This window comes from Elephas maximus, chromosome 6, assembly GCF_024166365.1.
Source record: "Elephas maximus indicus isolate mEleMax1 chromosome 6, mEleMax1 primary haplotype, whole genome shotgun sequence".
Classification (NCBI taxonomy): Eukaryota; Metazoa; Chordata; class Mammalia; order Proboscidea; family Elephantidae; genus Elephas; species Elephas maximus.
The window spans coordinates 28,435,129-28,451,421 of NC_064824.1; the positions used below are offsets into that span (position 1 = coordinate 28,435,129).

The 16,293-nt window shown below is 38.6% G+C and overlaps 1 protein-coding gene across 7 annotated transcripts in view; it reads right to left on the reverse strand.

Moving 5' to 3' along the window:
* The window catches only part of NCKAP5 (NCK associated protein 5), a 1,220,442-nt gene that overhangs the window by 1,042,257 nt on the left and 161,892 nt on the right, over positions 1–16,293 (reverse strand). Inside the window, exon 2 of one of the 7 annotated variants that reach the window (XM_049889196.1) lies at positions 1,843–2,433. The exons of the other annotated variants lie outside the window; for them this stretch is intronic. The gene's annotated coding sequence lies outside the window, so the exon portion shown is untranslated. The remainder of the gene's footprint in view (positions 1–1,842; positions 2,434–16,293) is intronic. 7 annotated transcript variants of the gene reach the window in all.

The following is a 16,293-nucleotide window of genomic DNA, read 5'->3' on the forward strand; positions in this document are numbered from 1 at the left end:
ACAGTTGACATTCAACTGCAGCCCATAACCAATAACCATGCATGAATGAAGACCCATTTTACCAAAACCTTCAATTTTTCAAGAGAAGCCATAAAATCTGGAATTTATATAAAAATCTCCCAATTTATCTTTTTAATTGTACTTTAGATTAAGGTTTACAGAACAAACTAATTTCTCATCAAACAGTACACACATTGTTCTATGACATTTGTTGATAACCCCACAACATGTCAACATTCTTTTCTCAACCCTGGGTTCTCTGTTACCAGCTTTCCTGTTCTTTCCTGCCTTCCAGTCCTTGCCCCTGGGCTGGCGTGCCCCTTTAGTCTTGTTTTGTTCCATGGGAAAAATCTCCCAATTTTTAAAGACTGGTTTTGGTTTTTAAAATTCTTTCATGAATAAAACTAATCTTTGAGAAATATGGAACCTAGACATATTCGCAAACTTTGAGTTAGATGCGTTTTCCCAAACCATCCTCCTCCTCCACAAGGTCATCAATATTTTTAAATTTTGAATTCATGTAAAACCCCAAGAAAAGAAGATTACAGTCTCAAAAGCTAACACAAAAAACAAGTACAGTAGCGGGGGGTGTGGGGGTCTATTTAATTTTGCATCACCTGCCTCCATGGAGGAAATCCAAACTTACTCTTCAAAGATAATTTATTTTCCTTTCATATAAAGTTAATATAAGTTATAGAATAAGTTCTGAAGGCATAAAAGTTTTTTCTCCTTAGTTTAAAATTATTACTCAGGTTACTAAATAGTTTTTAAGATATTCATGTGTGCCACCACAAAACAGAGATTAAAAAGTTTCTCATTCAAGGACAATTTTATTTATTTCTTTAATACATTCTCTGAAATATGTTGAGTATATGCGTCTGTGACCTTTTGGTTGTTTTTACCTTTTAGCTTCTTGTTAGTTTTAGTATTTCTGTCTCACCCACACAGAATAACATTCAGGTTACATGTTGATATTTTGATAAACCACACTAAGAAAATGAACTGAATTATGACCCTGTCTATACTTCACATTTTGTTGTGTAGATAGCCTCTGAGGGGTTTAGAAAATCTTGATATATTTTAGAAATTCAAGGTTTGGATTTCTGATTCTGTTAACTAACTACCTGTATATCTTCTTACGAATTATTTTATTTTGCCAACCCTCTCTTTCCTCATCTTATATATAAACAGAAAGGAACTAAGTGACCTCTAAAGTCCTTTAAAGAGCCCTGGTGCCACAATTGTTTAGGTGTTTAGCCGTTAACCGAAAGGCTACATGGAAGAAACACCTGGCGATCCGCTTCCATAAGATTACAGCCAAGAAAACCCTATAGGATGGTTCTATGCGATGTCACTTGGGGTCACTATGAGTCAAGTAACTCAATGGCACCTAACAACAACAAGGTCCTTTTGCCTCTCCTATGTTAGCATATCAATTATACTTCTTTTTTAAAATTTTTTGGTGGTAGTCCTAGAGTTTGCAATATACTTTTACAACTAATACAAGCTCACTTTCAACTAACACTGCATTGCTTCATGAGAAGTGCAGGGACCTTACATCAGAGTATTCTCAACTCCTCCTTTCCATCCCTTATAACACTGCTGTCATTCATTTCACCTGTGCAGAAGCTATAATCACCCAATACATTGTTGCTATTAGTATTTTGAACAAGCTGTTATTTGCTAGATCAACTTAGACTAAGAAAAATAAAATATTTTATTTTGCCTTCATTTATTCCTTCTTTAACACGCTTCCTTTCTTTATGTATATCTGAATTCCTGACCTACATTATTTTCCTTCTAAGGAACTTCTTTGGACATTTACAAAGCAGGTCTACTTACAACAGATCCCGTCAATTTTTGTTGGTCTGAGAAAACATTCCTCTTTCACTTTTGAGGATAAGTACACTGGATATAGAATCCTAGGTTAGTGGCTTTAAATATTTCGCTTCACTCTCTTCTGGATTGCATGGTTTCTAAAGAGAAGTTCAATGTAATTCTTATCCTAGTTCTTCTGTAGGTAAGATATTTCCCCAAACCCCATGTGGTTTCTCTCAAGATTTTGTCTTTATCTCTGATCTTCTGCAGTTTGAATATGATATGCCTAGGTGTAGATTTTGAGTATTTATCCTGCTTGGTGTTCTCTGAGCTTCCTGGATCTGTGGTTTGGTGTCTGTCATTAATTTTTGAAAATTCTCAGTCATTATTACTTCAAATACTTCTTCTGCTCCTTTCTTTCTTCTCCTTCTGGTATTCCCATTAAATATATGTTATACCTTTTATAATTGTCTCACAGTTCTTGGGTATTCTTTGCTGTTTTCTTCCACTCTTTTGTTTCTTTGATCTTTTAATTTTGTTCTTTATTTTCAAAACTGTTTTGACTGTTTTGGATCCCTTGCATTTCCATGGAATTTTAGGACCAGCTCATTAATTCTGTAAAAAAAAACAGCTGTGATTTTCATAGGAATTATGTGGAAGCTGTAAATCAATTTGAGGTATATTTTCATCTTAACAATGTTACATCTTCTGATCCATGAACATGGTATGTCTTTCTATTTATTTAAATCTTTAAACAATGTTTTCTAGTTTTTTTATATAAGACTTGTTCTACTGTGTTAAATTTATCCCTAAATGTCTTAGTCATTTAGTGCTGCTATAACAGAAATACCACAAGTGTATGGCTTTAATAATGAGAAATTTATTTTCTCATAGTCCAGTAGGCTAGAAGTCCAAATTCATGGTGTCAGCTCCACGGGAAGGCTTTCTGCCTCTGTCAGCTGTGGAGGAAGGTCCATCTCTTCAATCTTCCCCTGGACAAGGAGCTTCTCTGTATAGAAACCCAGGTCCAAAGGATGCATTCTGCTCCTGGCACTGCTTTCTTGGTGGTATGAAGTCCCCAACTCTCTACTCACTTTCCTTTCATCTCTTGTAAGATAAAAGGTAGTGCAGACAACACCCCAGGGAAACTCCTGTTACACTGGATCAGGGATGTGACCTTAGTAAGGGTGTTACAATCCCACCCTAATCCTCTTTTAACATAAAATTACAATCACAAAATGGATACAACACTGAGAATCATGGCCTAACCAAGTTAACAGGTATTTTGGGGCAACACAATTGAATTATGTCCCCCCAAAAATGTGCGTATCAATTGGGCTGGGACATGATTCCTGGTATTCTGTGATTTTCCTATATGTTGTAAATCCCGCCTCTATGATGTTAATGAGGGAGGATGGGTGGCAGTGTGTTAGTGAGGCAGGACTCAACCTACAGGATTAGATTGTGCCTTGAGTCAATCTCTTGAGATATAAAAGATAGAAGCAAACAGAGAGACAGGGAGACCTGGTACCATCAAAAAGCAGCACCAGGAGCAGAGCGCATCCTTTGAATACGGGGTCCCTGAGCCTGAGAAGCTCCTCAGCCAGGGGAAGCCCTCCTCCAGAGCCAACAGAGACAGAAAGCCTTCCCCTGGAGCCGACGCCCTGAATTTGGACTTGTAACCTACTAAAGAAAAATAGACCATGAGAAAATAAATTTCTCTTTGTTAAAGCCATCCAGTTGTGGTATTTCTGTTATGGCAGCACTAGATGACTAAGACACTAGGTATTATATTTGTTGCTGTGATCATAAATAAGACTGTTTTATAAGTTACATTTTCAGATTGTTCACTGCTGGTGTATTGAAATACATCTGATTTTTGTATATTGATCTTATAGCCTGCCACGGTGAATTTGCGTATTAATTCCAATAGATTTTTGTGGATCCCTTAGGATTTTCTATATTTAAGATCATGTTTTCTGTGAATACAGTTTTCTTCTTCCTTTCCAATATGGGTGCATTTAATTTATTTTTCTTGCCTAGCTACCCTGACTAGAACCTCATGTTCAATGCTGAATAAAAGTGGTGAGAGCAGTCATCCTTGCACTGTATCTCTTTCAAGCTTTGAGACGAATAAACTAGTTCATATCTCCCTTGTTCATTCTAATATTTTATGTTCTGCTTTAAACAATGCAACCATTTTTATTTTAGTTTTACCTAGCATATTTATATTTTCCGGTTTTATTTTAAATTTTATTTTTATTAACTCATGAAAAGTTTTATATACATTATGAGCAGTACATTTGAATTAAAGTTAAGCTGGGTGCCTAGCCTCATCAATTAATTTACTTTAAGTAAACTGTATATCTTTTCATCATCTTTTATCAGCCCTCATGTAATGTTTACTGAATGCACAACACTAACATTGGCTCAGCATCCTGCATTTGCTGAAAATGCATTCATTCCCATCTAATAAACAAACAAAAAAAAAAACTGCATTCAACTCCCATGCCCTCAGCAAAACACAGCAGTTAAGAAGCCAAACATAAATAAACCCTTTCATCATTTTAAGCTTGTTGCCTTGGTTAAATATTTGCCTTCTACTCCATTATTGAAAGCATTTCCTTTGGCTACCCCCCCCCCCAAAAAAAAACTGCGCAGTGAAACTGAATTTCAATTTTACCTTGGGTGGACTTCATTTAAACCTTTCCATAGCTGACGCTGTACCATTGCCTTTTAAAATTATGCTAATGTTTTTGAAGGTCTAAAACATAATTTGAATGTCTTGGAACAGAAATAAAATAAATTCTGACTGCTACATCTTTTCCTTGGAAATATAACATGTTTTCCAACTGAAAGAGTCATGTTAGGTCAGTGGCTCTTGAAAGATCTAAGAATCAGAGGAAGCTAAATACCTAACAACCTTGAAAATTAAAAGTATCTAACATGCATTTTTTTTTTTAAACATAAATTTCTGTGCACAGTTTTATGGCATCATGGTTACTCTGAAGCTCAGCCATGGATAAATAGACCTAAAAGTAAGAACCCCCGTTAGCTAACAGTTAGACATTTAACTGTCATAGAAGAATGCCTTGGAATATGTAAACAAGATGAACATCTCTATGAACCAGGACCTGGGCTCAGAGAAGAAAGAGGGTACTAAAGCCCTGGATCTGCTGACTTCTGGGTCCAGAGGTATGCAAATATGGGAAAGAGTTTGACACTCAATGGGTAGCCAGCACCAAAAGCTTTCCATAAGTGGCTGGAGACAAAAGTTAAACAGGCTCTCTTCATGAAAACAAGGTCTGGGAAAACCAGAAACCAGTTGCTGTTGCGTTGTTGATTACCACTCATGGTGATCCCCTGTGTGTCATGGTAGAACTATGGTCCACAGGGTTTTCAAAGGTGGGTTTTTTGGAAGTAGATCACCAGGCTTTCCTTCCAAGGCACCACAGGCTGGATTTAATCCTCTATTAACATTTTGTGCCAATTAATCTCCAAAAAAGGTTGGTAAAAATTAATTGCTGCCTGGGACTACAGCTTATATAGGGACACTGGCCTGCATGGTGGAAGGAAAATAACAGTCTCAAAGATTCCCCACCTCACTGACTTCATCTGATATATGCCCAATTTTATACGACAGAATAGATGTATCAAGTCACTCATGTAAAACCTGGCTCTGGACTCTGGGTCTTGGAAGCTTGCTGGAGGCACCTGGAAATTCTCTAGATGCTGAGGAGTGCATAGAGAAATGGGGGAAAATGAAACAGAAAATTTAAAACACATGAAAACTAATACCAAGAAGACAGACAAATTAAAAAATAAGGAGTAGAATTAACTGTCAAATAAATAAAATAAAATTGATATTAGGCTGAATAAAAACCAAAACATAACAAGGCAATTATGAGCCCAATAGACAAAAAGGCCGCATAAATCAGAGGCTACATCAGCCTAAACCCAGAAGAACTAGATGGTGCCCGGCTACAACCAATGACTGTCCTGACAGGAAACACAACAGAGAATCCCTGATGGAGCAGTACAGCAGTGGGATGCAGACCTCAAATTCTTGTAAAAAGATCAGACTTAATGGTCTGACAGAGACTGGAAGGATCCCGGAGGTCATGGTCCCCAGAGCTTCTGTTAGCCCAAGACTGGAACCATTCCCAAAACCAACTCTTCAGACAGGGATTGGACTGGACTGTAAGATGGAAAATGACACTGGTGAAGAGTGAGCTTCTTGGCTCAAGTAGACACATGAGACTATGTGGGCAGCTCCTCTCTGGAGGGGAGATGAGAGGGCAGAGGGGGACAGAAGCTGGCTGCATGGACACTGGGAACACAGGCTGGAGAGAAGGAGGGCGCTGTTTCATTAGAGGGAGAGCAACTAGCGGTACATATCAAGGTATATATAAAGTTTTGTTTGAGAGACTGACTTGATTTGTAAACTTTCACTTAAAGCACAATAAAAAAAAAAATCAAAACATAAAAGAATCATGTTCACGAAAATAAATTGTGATACAAGAACAGACAAATAAGAAAGAAAAACAATGGATATGAAAAAGGATCTACTAGAAATATAGGAAAGAAAATCATGGTCTGAAATAAAACTTCAATAACCAAGATAAAGCCCAGATACCAAAAATCCATTTCTGTAGTTGATTCCAACCCACAGAGACCCTATAAGACAGAGTAGAACTGCTCTATAGGGTTTTCAAGGCTGTAAACGTTTACAGAAGCAGACTGCCACGTCTTTTTTCCACGGAGTGGCTAGGGGTTTGGTTAGCAGCCAAGCTCTTAACCACTGCACCACAAGGGCTCCTTAAGTCTAGATAACATGCCATCAAAGACAGAGTTACTGAATTAAACATTGTACTGAGGAAATCACCTAGAATAGAATGATACACAGATGAAAGAACTGGAGATAAGAAATACCAACCGAAAGGCTCCAAACTAGGGAACTCCAAAAGGAAAAAATAGGATAACTGAAGAATATGTGTTTTATTATTAAAAGTGCAATGTGAATAAAAATAAGTTCACATCAACACATACAGTGTTTTAACTGCAGAATCCTCAAGCTAAAGAGAAAATTCTAAAGGTATTAGAGATATTTTCTAAACAACCTACAAAAAACTTTAAATAATTAAATTGTGAGCAGATTTCTAATCAGCAAAAATAAATGCCTGGATACAAAGAATAATGACTCAAAGGTGTTGAGGGAAAGTAACTGGGAACCTAGAATTCCAAACTGAGCTAAAATACAATCTAAGAACGAGGGAAAACTAACTCTTTACACTTTACCAAACCGAAAGTATTTACTTCCCCCAGGCACTCACTAAAAAATCTACTGAATAATTCACTTTAGAGAGAAATAAAGTCAACTGAGAGGAAAGGAGTGGAATATAGAAGACTGAGAGAATCAAAGACATGGACAAAATATGTTGGTAAAGCTAATTAAATACTATTAAAAATACTCTTTAAAAGATCAGACTGGGGTTCAATGGGTAATTGTAATACGATATGATCCTCCTTTTATTACAAGGGTGTAAAGACACTGAATAAATCTTATGCTTTGATGTAAATACTTGTATAATTAACTACACATGCTACACATTCAAGGTAACTTCTTAACAACTAGCAATACTATCAATGCCAATCCAAGCAGAGGATGAGAAATGGAAATGTGGAAAAAATATCAAGCAAATTGAAGGTAAGTTCATGAATTTTTTCTTGTAATCCTTTCTAGTTTACTGTAAATTTTAATTAAAAAATGATGACATGCTAAATTTTAAAAAATTTTTAAAAGGAAAAGAGAAAAGAGAATTCCTCTGAAATAGAGAACTACATAAATAAGATCAAAAGATGAGACCAACATTCACAAATAATCTAATTTGGTAATATAAATTAATTCAAAGATGGCTAAAACCAAAATGTTTTATAATAAAGTTAATGCAATGGACCAAAAAACCAAAACCAAACCCACTGCCGTCAAGTCAATTCCAACTCATAACAACCCTATAGGACAGAGTAGAACTGCCCCATAGAGTTTCCAAAGAGCACCTGGCAGATTCAAACTGCCGACCTTTTGGTTAGCAGCAGTAGCACTTAGCCACTACTCCACCAGGGTTTCCCTGCAATGGACATTGCATGTTAATTATATCATGGTCCTCCATACTTTTTAGCTCCTCGTGCAGCCTTGAGAAAAATCCTTTTCCAAATTATTTAAGCAACATTCCTGATTGGACGTATAAGACAAGAGCTGGAGGCAGAGAAAGCATCATATGTACCTTTGTGGATTTGAACCACCGACATTTTGGTTAGTAGCCTACCTCTTTAACCACTGTGCCACCAGGGCTCCAATACTTGGCTTAAACAAAAAACCCAAAACCCAGTGCTGTCGAGTCGATTCCGACTCAAATACTTGGCTTAGTACTCACCAGATAGTTGTTGTTTGTTGCCATTGAGTTGATTCTGATTTCTGATGACCCCATGTGTGTCAGAGCAAACCTGTGCTCCGTAAGGTTTTCAAGGGCTGATTTTTCAGAATTAGATTATCAGACCTTTCTTCTGAGGTGCCTCTGAGTGAACTTGAACCTTGAGCCTTTTGGTTAGCAGCCAAGTTTGTTAACTGTTTGTACCACTCAGGGAATCCTAATGTGTTTGAGCTTGTAGACGACGTAGGTAGTTTCCAAGTTCTCATAATTTTTGCTAAACTTTGTGAACAGCCACGATCATTTACGTAAGTTATTATGGGGGTATTGCTAAGTGTCCTCCACCCCTTCTCTTTCATCTACACCATCCAGTTTTACCACCCCTACTCACTATGGTCTTCAAATAGAACACTTTAGATCATGCTGCCATGTTGAAGAGTGTCAGCACCTGGTTCACAATGCACCTTTCCACTTTGTTCACTGCCAAAATTAGATGTGGATCCAACCTTGACATGGGCTTCCTTGACACAGCTTTTCCACTGTGACTTTTGTCTCATCACCATCTTAACAGTCCGTTGGGATAGCCAGGTGTTAGATTCTTGTCATTTCCTGAAAACGTTTAACCTCTGAAAACTCTAACTCTAGATATTTTGTTCAGGAGAAAATCTTGAGGTCTCCTACCTTTGGGTGCAGTATTGTCAAAGTGGTTAAAATCAGGTGTTTTAGAGGCTATTCAGATCTGGTTTTATAATACTGCACGAATTATTTACCTCCTCTGAGTCTCAACTTTTTCTATCTACAAAATGGGAATCATAACATTATCTATACCATAGGTAGGATCATGAGACTAGTTACATCACAGAGCTGCCATAAGGATTAAATGAGATAATCGATACGAAGTACTTAACGGAATGACAAATACATAGTAAGTGTCCAAAAATGATAGCTATTAAAATTAACCATATAAAATTGCCCTTTTTGTAAGTCACTGACATTTTCACTCCAATATTATTTCAGCCCACTATTATTTCTCACTTCTAGAAATGAACTTTTCCTCAAGCCCAAAACATCCACACCAAACCTTTGACCATCAGCCCTCTCCCATCTTCATTTCCCCTATACCCTTCCTGGACCTAAAGACTCACCTTACATGTTCCCTCAAGAATATATTTCTTACTTCCCTAAAAACAATCAATATTTGTTCTTCCTTCACATCCCCACAGCTTGCTCCCCTCCCAGGTACTTCAGTCAGCCTTATGTTGTGGTAAGGTCTTATAAATAAAGGATACAAGTCTACATTCCTGGCTTTCCCACTAGATTGTGGATCCTCGAAGACAGGAGCACAGCCCATTGATCTGGTTCTCCTTATTCCAGTGCTGAATACTTGGGAAGAGGTCAACTTGTTTGGAATGAAATTAAACTCCTGGCTATGAATTTCTTTCCAAATAACTTATTCCACTTCACACCTGTTTAGAAACAGCTGATAATTTGTATCTAAACAGCTTTGCTTTGTATCTTAAACATTACCATGACTGGAAAATTTAACTGGTCTAGAGTAAAGCTCAGATTTTGTTTCTCTTTTAGATTATTTTTGACTACCTGATTATTTCCTCATAATCTCATGAAATATTCCCTCAGAATATCCCTCTTATTAAAATATATAAAAACAAGTGTCTATGTATACATAAACATATATATGTAATTTTTTTCAAAAGTAATACATGAATTATATAAAAACCTATATTGAAAACAGCTAAAGATTCCTCTTAATGTAGCCTGATATATTCTCCCAACTAGAAACAACCACTATTCTCAATCTTTCTAGAACTTTCTGACCATTTACATACATACATGTAGATATTTAAATACATACAGTTTTTTAAAACATAAATGGTACCTTATATTACGTATTTTTTTGACAACTTTATTTTTTCCCCCTTAATGTCACAGAGGTCTTTCTATGACATGGTACATATAGATTTTCTTTATTCTTTTAATGACTACACAGGCTCTGTCTTAGTTATTCAGTGCTATTATAACAGAAATACCACAAGTGGATGGCTTTAACAGAAATTTATTCTCTCACAGTCTTGGAGACTAGAAGTCCAGATTCAGAGTGCCAGCTCTAGGGAAAGCCTTTCTCTGTCGGCTCTGGGAGGAGGTCCTTGCCATCAGTCTTCCCTTGGCCTTGGTCTAGGGGTTTCTCAGTACATGGACCCCGGGTCCAAAGGATGAGCTCTGCTCCTGGCTCTTTTTGCTTGGTGGTAATGAAGTCCCTCTCTTCTATGCTCACTTATCTCTTTTATATCTCAGAAAAGATTGACTCAAGATACAACAGAATCCTGTAGACTGTGTTCTGTCTCACTAACATAACTGCCTCTAATCCTGCCTCATTAACATCATAACGGTTAGGATTTACAACACCTGGGATAAATATCAGATCACAAAATGGAGGCTACCCACATAATACTGGGAATTGTGGCCTAGCCAAGTTGACACACAATTTGAGGGGGGTCACAATTCAATCCATAATAGGCTCCATAGTGTGAATGGGACATTACTCCTTTGACCCTCCCCTTATTGAGGAGGCATAAGGACTGCAAATAAGTAATCACTATTACAAATCAGGCTGCAATGAACGTTCTTGTGCACGTTCTTTGTGCAGCTGTATGAACTATTCTCTAGGATAAGTAGTTGATGGTCCCTTCTACCCAAATTTCTATTCATCTAAACCACTGATTCTGTTCTGTCCCAAAAACTGCTTATATTCTAGGTTCAGATAGGCAGAGAAGGATGCCAAGAACCTCCCAAAAATGTAAGCATCAGCCGTCAGAATAAAATTCACATCCCAATTAAGGTGTCCATGCCAACAGAATAATTGACTTTCAAATCACTATGACTTGTGTCATTAATCTAGAATCCCGAGATCCCGCTCTCCAGTGTTCTGCCATGTCCTGACCTCAAGGGTAATTCTTATCATTTTAAAAGTATACATGGAAGGCAGAACTCCTTTGGATCCCTGGGCAACAAGACACTACACAAAGTCCTGATCAGGCCTCAGGAAGGAGTCCACCCAAAAGGAAACACAGAGGAACAGAACCAGGTATTGAAAGCAGCTAATGGGGAGAAGGTCCCTGGGTGGTACAAAGAGTTTGTGCTCAGCTACTACAAACCTAAAGGTTGGCAGTTAGAACCCATCCAGAGGCATTGCTGAAGTAAGGCCTGGCAATCTACTTCCATAAAGATTACAGGCAAGAAAACCCTATGGGGCAGCTCTACTCTGTAACAACCACGGTCACCATGAGTGGGAATCGACTCAGCAACAACTGGTAATGTAGAGAAGTTGAGGCTAAAAGCGATTTTTCCTTCCTTTCTTTGCTTCATCGTCTGTTTTAGAATATTAAAATTTTTCAGGTTCTTTTTGGCAAAATCTTCTGCCTATTCCTGTTTGCAGTCAATGTGGTGGGAGATGCAGAAACAGCAGAGTTGGGTTGTTCAGTTGGCAAGGTGGTTCCCAGGAGGGGCTCTCTCCACAAAGTTGCTTTATCAAGGAAGTTGACCAGCACACTTGGTCCTACACTTTCCTCTGCCTTTGGTCAGCACAGAATTAATGAGCTAGAGCCCAAGGCAAATAGTAAAGGAAATGACAGGAACTGAAAGGCAGAGGGCTCCAGGACTGTACATTTTTTGTGATGTTCTAATACGTGCCACCACACAGATGAGAACATCCTGCTGAGTGAAATAATCCAGACACAAAAGAACAGATGCCGTATGATCCTGTTTGTACGGAATATCTAGAATAGGTAAATCCATCAAGATAAAAGAAGATTAGTGGTTACCAGAGGGTGGGAGAAGACAGAAAAGGGGAGCGAAAAATAATAATGAAAGTAAAAAAATAAATGCTTATTGATTTACAATAAAAAAATAATTATTCTCTCACAAAAAGAAAGTAAACAGGCAGGCTGGGAAATGTACTCTTCATTCTAGAAGGGAAAGTAGACAACTCAGGATCAAGGATGTCATTACTAACGAAAAAGGAGAAAAATAATAACTTTGCTATAAAAAAAAATACCCGGGGGGAAAAGAGAGAAATGTGTATTTGTTTCAACTTATCAGGATCACGGTGTAGAGTCCAATGGTTGACCATCTGTGGTGTGTTCTGCTGTCTCACAAGGGCTGGCCCCAGGTAGAATTTGAGTTATTTGCTACCACGCCTCATGCCTGCTAAATACTAGGTACCAGCTCGCAGAATCTACATTGCTTCCATTGAGTGCCTCAGTGGTGAAAATGGCTCACGTGCTCAGCTGCTAACCAACAAGCTGGCGGTTCAAGTCTGCCCAGAGGTGTCTCAGGAGACAGTCGTGGCGATTTACTTCTGAAATCTCAGCCATTCAAAACCTCACAGGACACACTTCTACTCCGACCCACATGGGGTTGCCACGCTTCAAAATCAACCTGATGACAACTGGCTCTGATTTGTAACTATATATCTGCCTCTCCGGAGAAACGAAATGAAAACACTTTGAAGTCATATGTGAGAATTCGGTATCCTTACAAAGAACACAGGTTGGGGGCAGGAAGAGGAGAAAGACATGATTTAAAGGTCCAAACACTCATCTTTAAAAAGATTTAAAATGGCTTAAGCATAACCCCAATGAACTTGGAGGAAATGGGATAAAAACTTCTCCATCAAGCATAAAATTCTTATGATTTCAGTAGAAAAGAAGATTAATACTCTTAGTTAAGATGCTCTGGGAGGATTTTGGTTTGATACAGTGCTTTCTAACTTCACTCAGTATAATTTGGAAGTCTGAGGATACATAATATTCTGTTTTTAATCTAACTGAAATGGCAGGAACAGAAGCACTGAGACACAAATAAGTGCATTCGTCTGCACATATGCATACCCTGTGTGCACACAGACACACAAGCACTCACACATCCACACACTCACACAGTAGATTGTGCCATGTCCTGTTGGCTGCGTTCCAATCTTTAGCAACAACCATCAAATGCATTCAAGAGAAAGCCAATGGCACAAAAGTACCCCCTCTGAGGAGTATCCAAGTAAAAAGAGATTAGCAGAAAGGACAAGTAGGGAGACAGCCAGGGGATTCATCACTGCCCAAGAGATTATATATTGTCAAACAGTAGAAAAGCCTTAAAAGGCGTATTTATGGGAATGTAATTTATCAGATTTTCCACAATGACTGCCTCTGTCGAACTTCCCTAGAGCATTCTTCAACTCTGTGTCATAAACCTGCTGCCCCACTCAATTACGCTCCATTTCCCAGGTTCGGCCTGCACTACCAAGTTTCAAGCAGTATTGTGGGGTGTGTGCTTTGGGGTAGGGCCTGGTGGCTGTCCTGAATGTAGCACAACCAGTAGGCTTTGGAAGATGAAAGGGCAATGCCCAACAATCAAGGGGCTCCATCACCCCACCCTGTGTTTAGAATGTGCCTGTTCACAACGCCAGGAGGCTGAAAAAAATACACCTCAGTAGAAAGCCACTTCAAGAGAACAAAATACTTTGAGAGACACAAAGAGCCCCTTCCACCCCTGCATTTATTCTTCTAAACTTTATCTCTGTATTGTGATAGCGGGAATACTTGAGCCTAGGAAAAAGAACAATTCTTTGTTCAAAGCTTCAAAAGATGGGAGAAGCGGGTGGGGAAGGAGGCAAGGGGGACAAAAGCAGAGCAAAGGACAAGCTGTATCTGAATTCCTGACTTATGGAAACTGAGATAAAAAACATGTATTATTTTAAGCCATTAAATTTCTGGTAATTTATCACACAGCAATAGATAATACATACTTTTATTTATATTTTCACTCATCTCTTACTTCTATTTTTACCACTTCTTCATTGTTTACGTCATTACTTGCTGTTCTTAGCTACCATAGTGTCGACCCCCAACTCCTGGCAAGCCCATGAACAATGGGATCAGACCATTTGATCCATAAGGTTTTCATTGGCTGATTTTCATAAGTGGATCCCCAGGCCTTTCTTCCTAGTCTGTCTTAGTCTGGAAGCTCTACTGAAACCTGTTCAGCATTATAGCAACACACACAAGCCCGTAATGACAGATGGGTAGTGGCTGTGCTTGAGGTGCCTTGGCTGAGAATTGAATCAGGTCTCCTGCATGGAAGGTGAGAATTCTACCATTGAACCGCCACTGCACTCCATATTTTATTACTTAAAAAAAAAAAAGTTCCGTTCAAATCTACTCACAGTGAACCTGTAGCACAGAGTAGAACTGCCCCACAGGGTTTCCAAGGAGCACCTGGTAGATCCGAACTGCCAACCTTTTTGTTAGCAGCCATAGCACTTAACCACTATACCACCAGGGTTTCCATTTTATTACCAGTGACTATAATTCCTTTGTGATTTGATTTTTTTTTTTTAATCAGTCCAATCATCAATCTTAGTTTTCTGAACACTGCACTAAATTGCACCAGCTATGATGAGGGAATGAAGAAAGTTAAGCCAGAGTCCATGCTTTAGAATGGAAGGCTGTACTGTTGCCAGGGAAACAAGTTTCACATATATTAAAATATTAAGGAACGGTGCATTTGTTTTCTGTTTTTTTATTTCCCACCTCATTCCCCCACGGATATGTGGGTACTCACAAAAACATACACAAAAACAAAATGATAAATAACTGAGGAAGTAAAGCCTGAAGGGAGATTCAAATAGGAAAATAATAAAAGGTAAGATTAGATACAGAAATATATAATATACTGTCCAGGCTAGAGATGAACTGTAAATCTGGCTTAAAGTTTTGAAAGCCCAAAGCATGGCCAGTAAATCGCACAGGACACCCTATACAGGGCTGCCTTGTTGTGTAAGGATGACAAGGCAACTCTTCCCAAACCTAGCTTACCCATCAGTATCCCCGGGGAAGGTTTTCAAATATTCAGTAATGAATCAGAATCACTTGGCAGGCAGAGGGAGGGAATGCTGGAAACCTATACTTAAAAAATAAATAAATAAATAACTTCTAAAGTACCTACCATACTCTCAGCCCTAGGACTGTGATCCACAGCTACAGGGATTTAGAGATGAAAAAATGCCCAAAATCAGATTGCAGGAATTACGGAGGATGTGGGACTCAAGCTGGGCCTCTAAGTTTAGGTGGAGTTTAGATTGGTGGAGATGAGGGTGGAGGACATTCCAAGCAGAGGTAAGAGCACAAGGCAAGTCACAGGTGGGAAGGAGCCTAGCAAGGGGAGGGGACAGCACTATCCCTAGTCACCCTGCAGAAGAGCCTTAGAATGTTATTCACTCAATTCCATAATCTATTTTATTTTAATCAAATCACAAAGGAATTCAAGTCACTAGTAATAAAATATGGGAGCAGTGGTAGTTCAGTGGTAGGGCTTTCACTGCGTGGTTTAAGTCAGAGAAGGTGTGTGTCAGGGTAGTATCCTTTCACCATACCCATTCATTCTGTATGCTCAGCAAATAATCTGAGAAGCTGGACTATATGAAAAAGAACGCGGCATCAGGATTGGAGAAAGATTCATTTACAACCTGTGATATGTAGATGATACAACCTTGCTTGCTCAAAGTGAAAATGACTTGAAGCACTTACTGATAAAGATCAAAGATCACAGCCTTCAGTATGGATTACACCTCAACACAAAGAACACAAAACTCTTCACAACTGGACCAATAAGTAACATGATGATAAACGGAGAAAAAAGATTGAGATCATCAAGGATTTCATTTTACTTGGATCCACAATCAACACCCATGGAAGCAGCAGTCAAGAAATGAAAAGACCCATTGCATTGGGCAATTCAGCTGCCAAAGACCTCTTTAAAGTGTTGAAAAGCAAAGATATCACCTTGAAGACTAAGGTGCACCTGACCCAAGCCATGGTGTTTTCAATCACCGCAATATGCATGCGAAAGGTGGACAATGAATAAGGAAGACCAAAGAAAAATTGGCATCTTTGAATTGTGGTGCTGGTGAAGGATATTGGATATACCATGGGCTGCCAAAAGAACAAACAAATTCTTGGAAGAAGCACAACCAGAATGC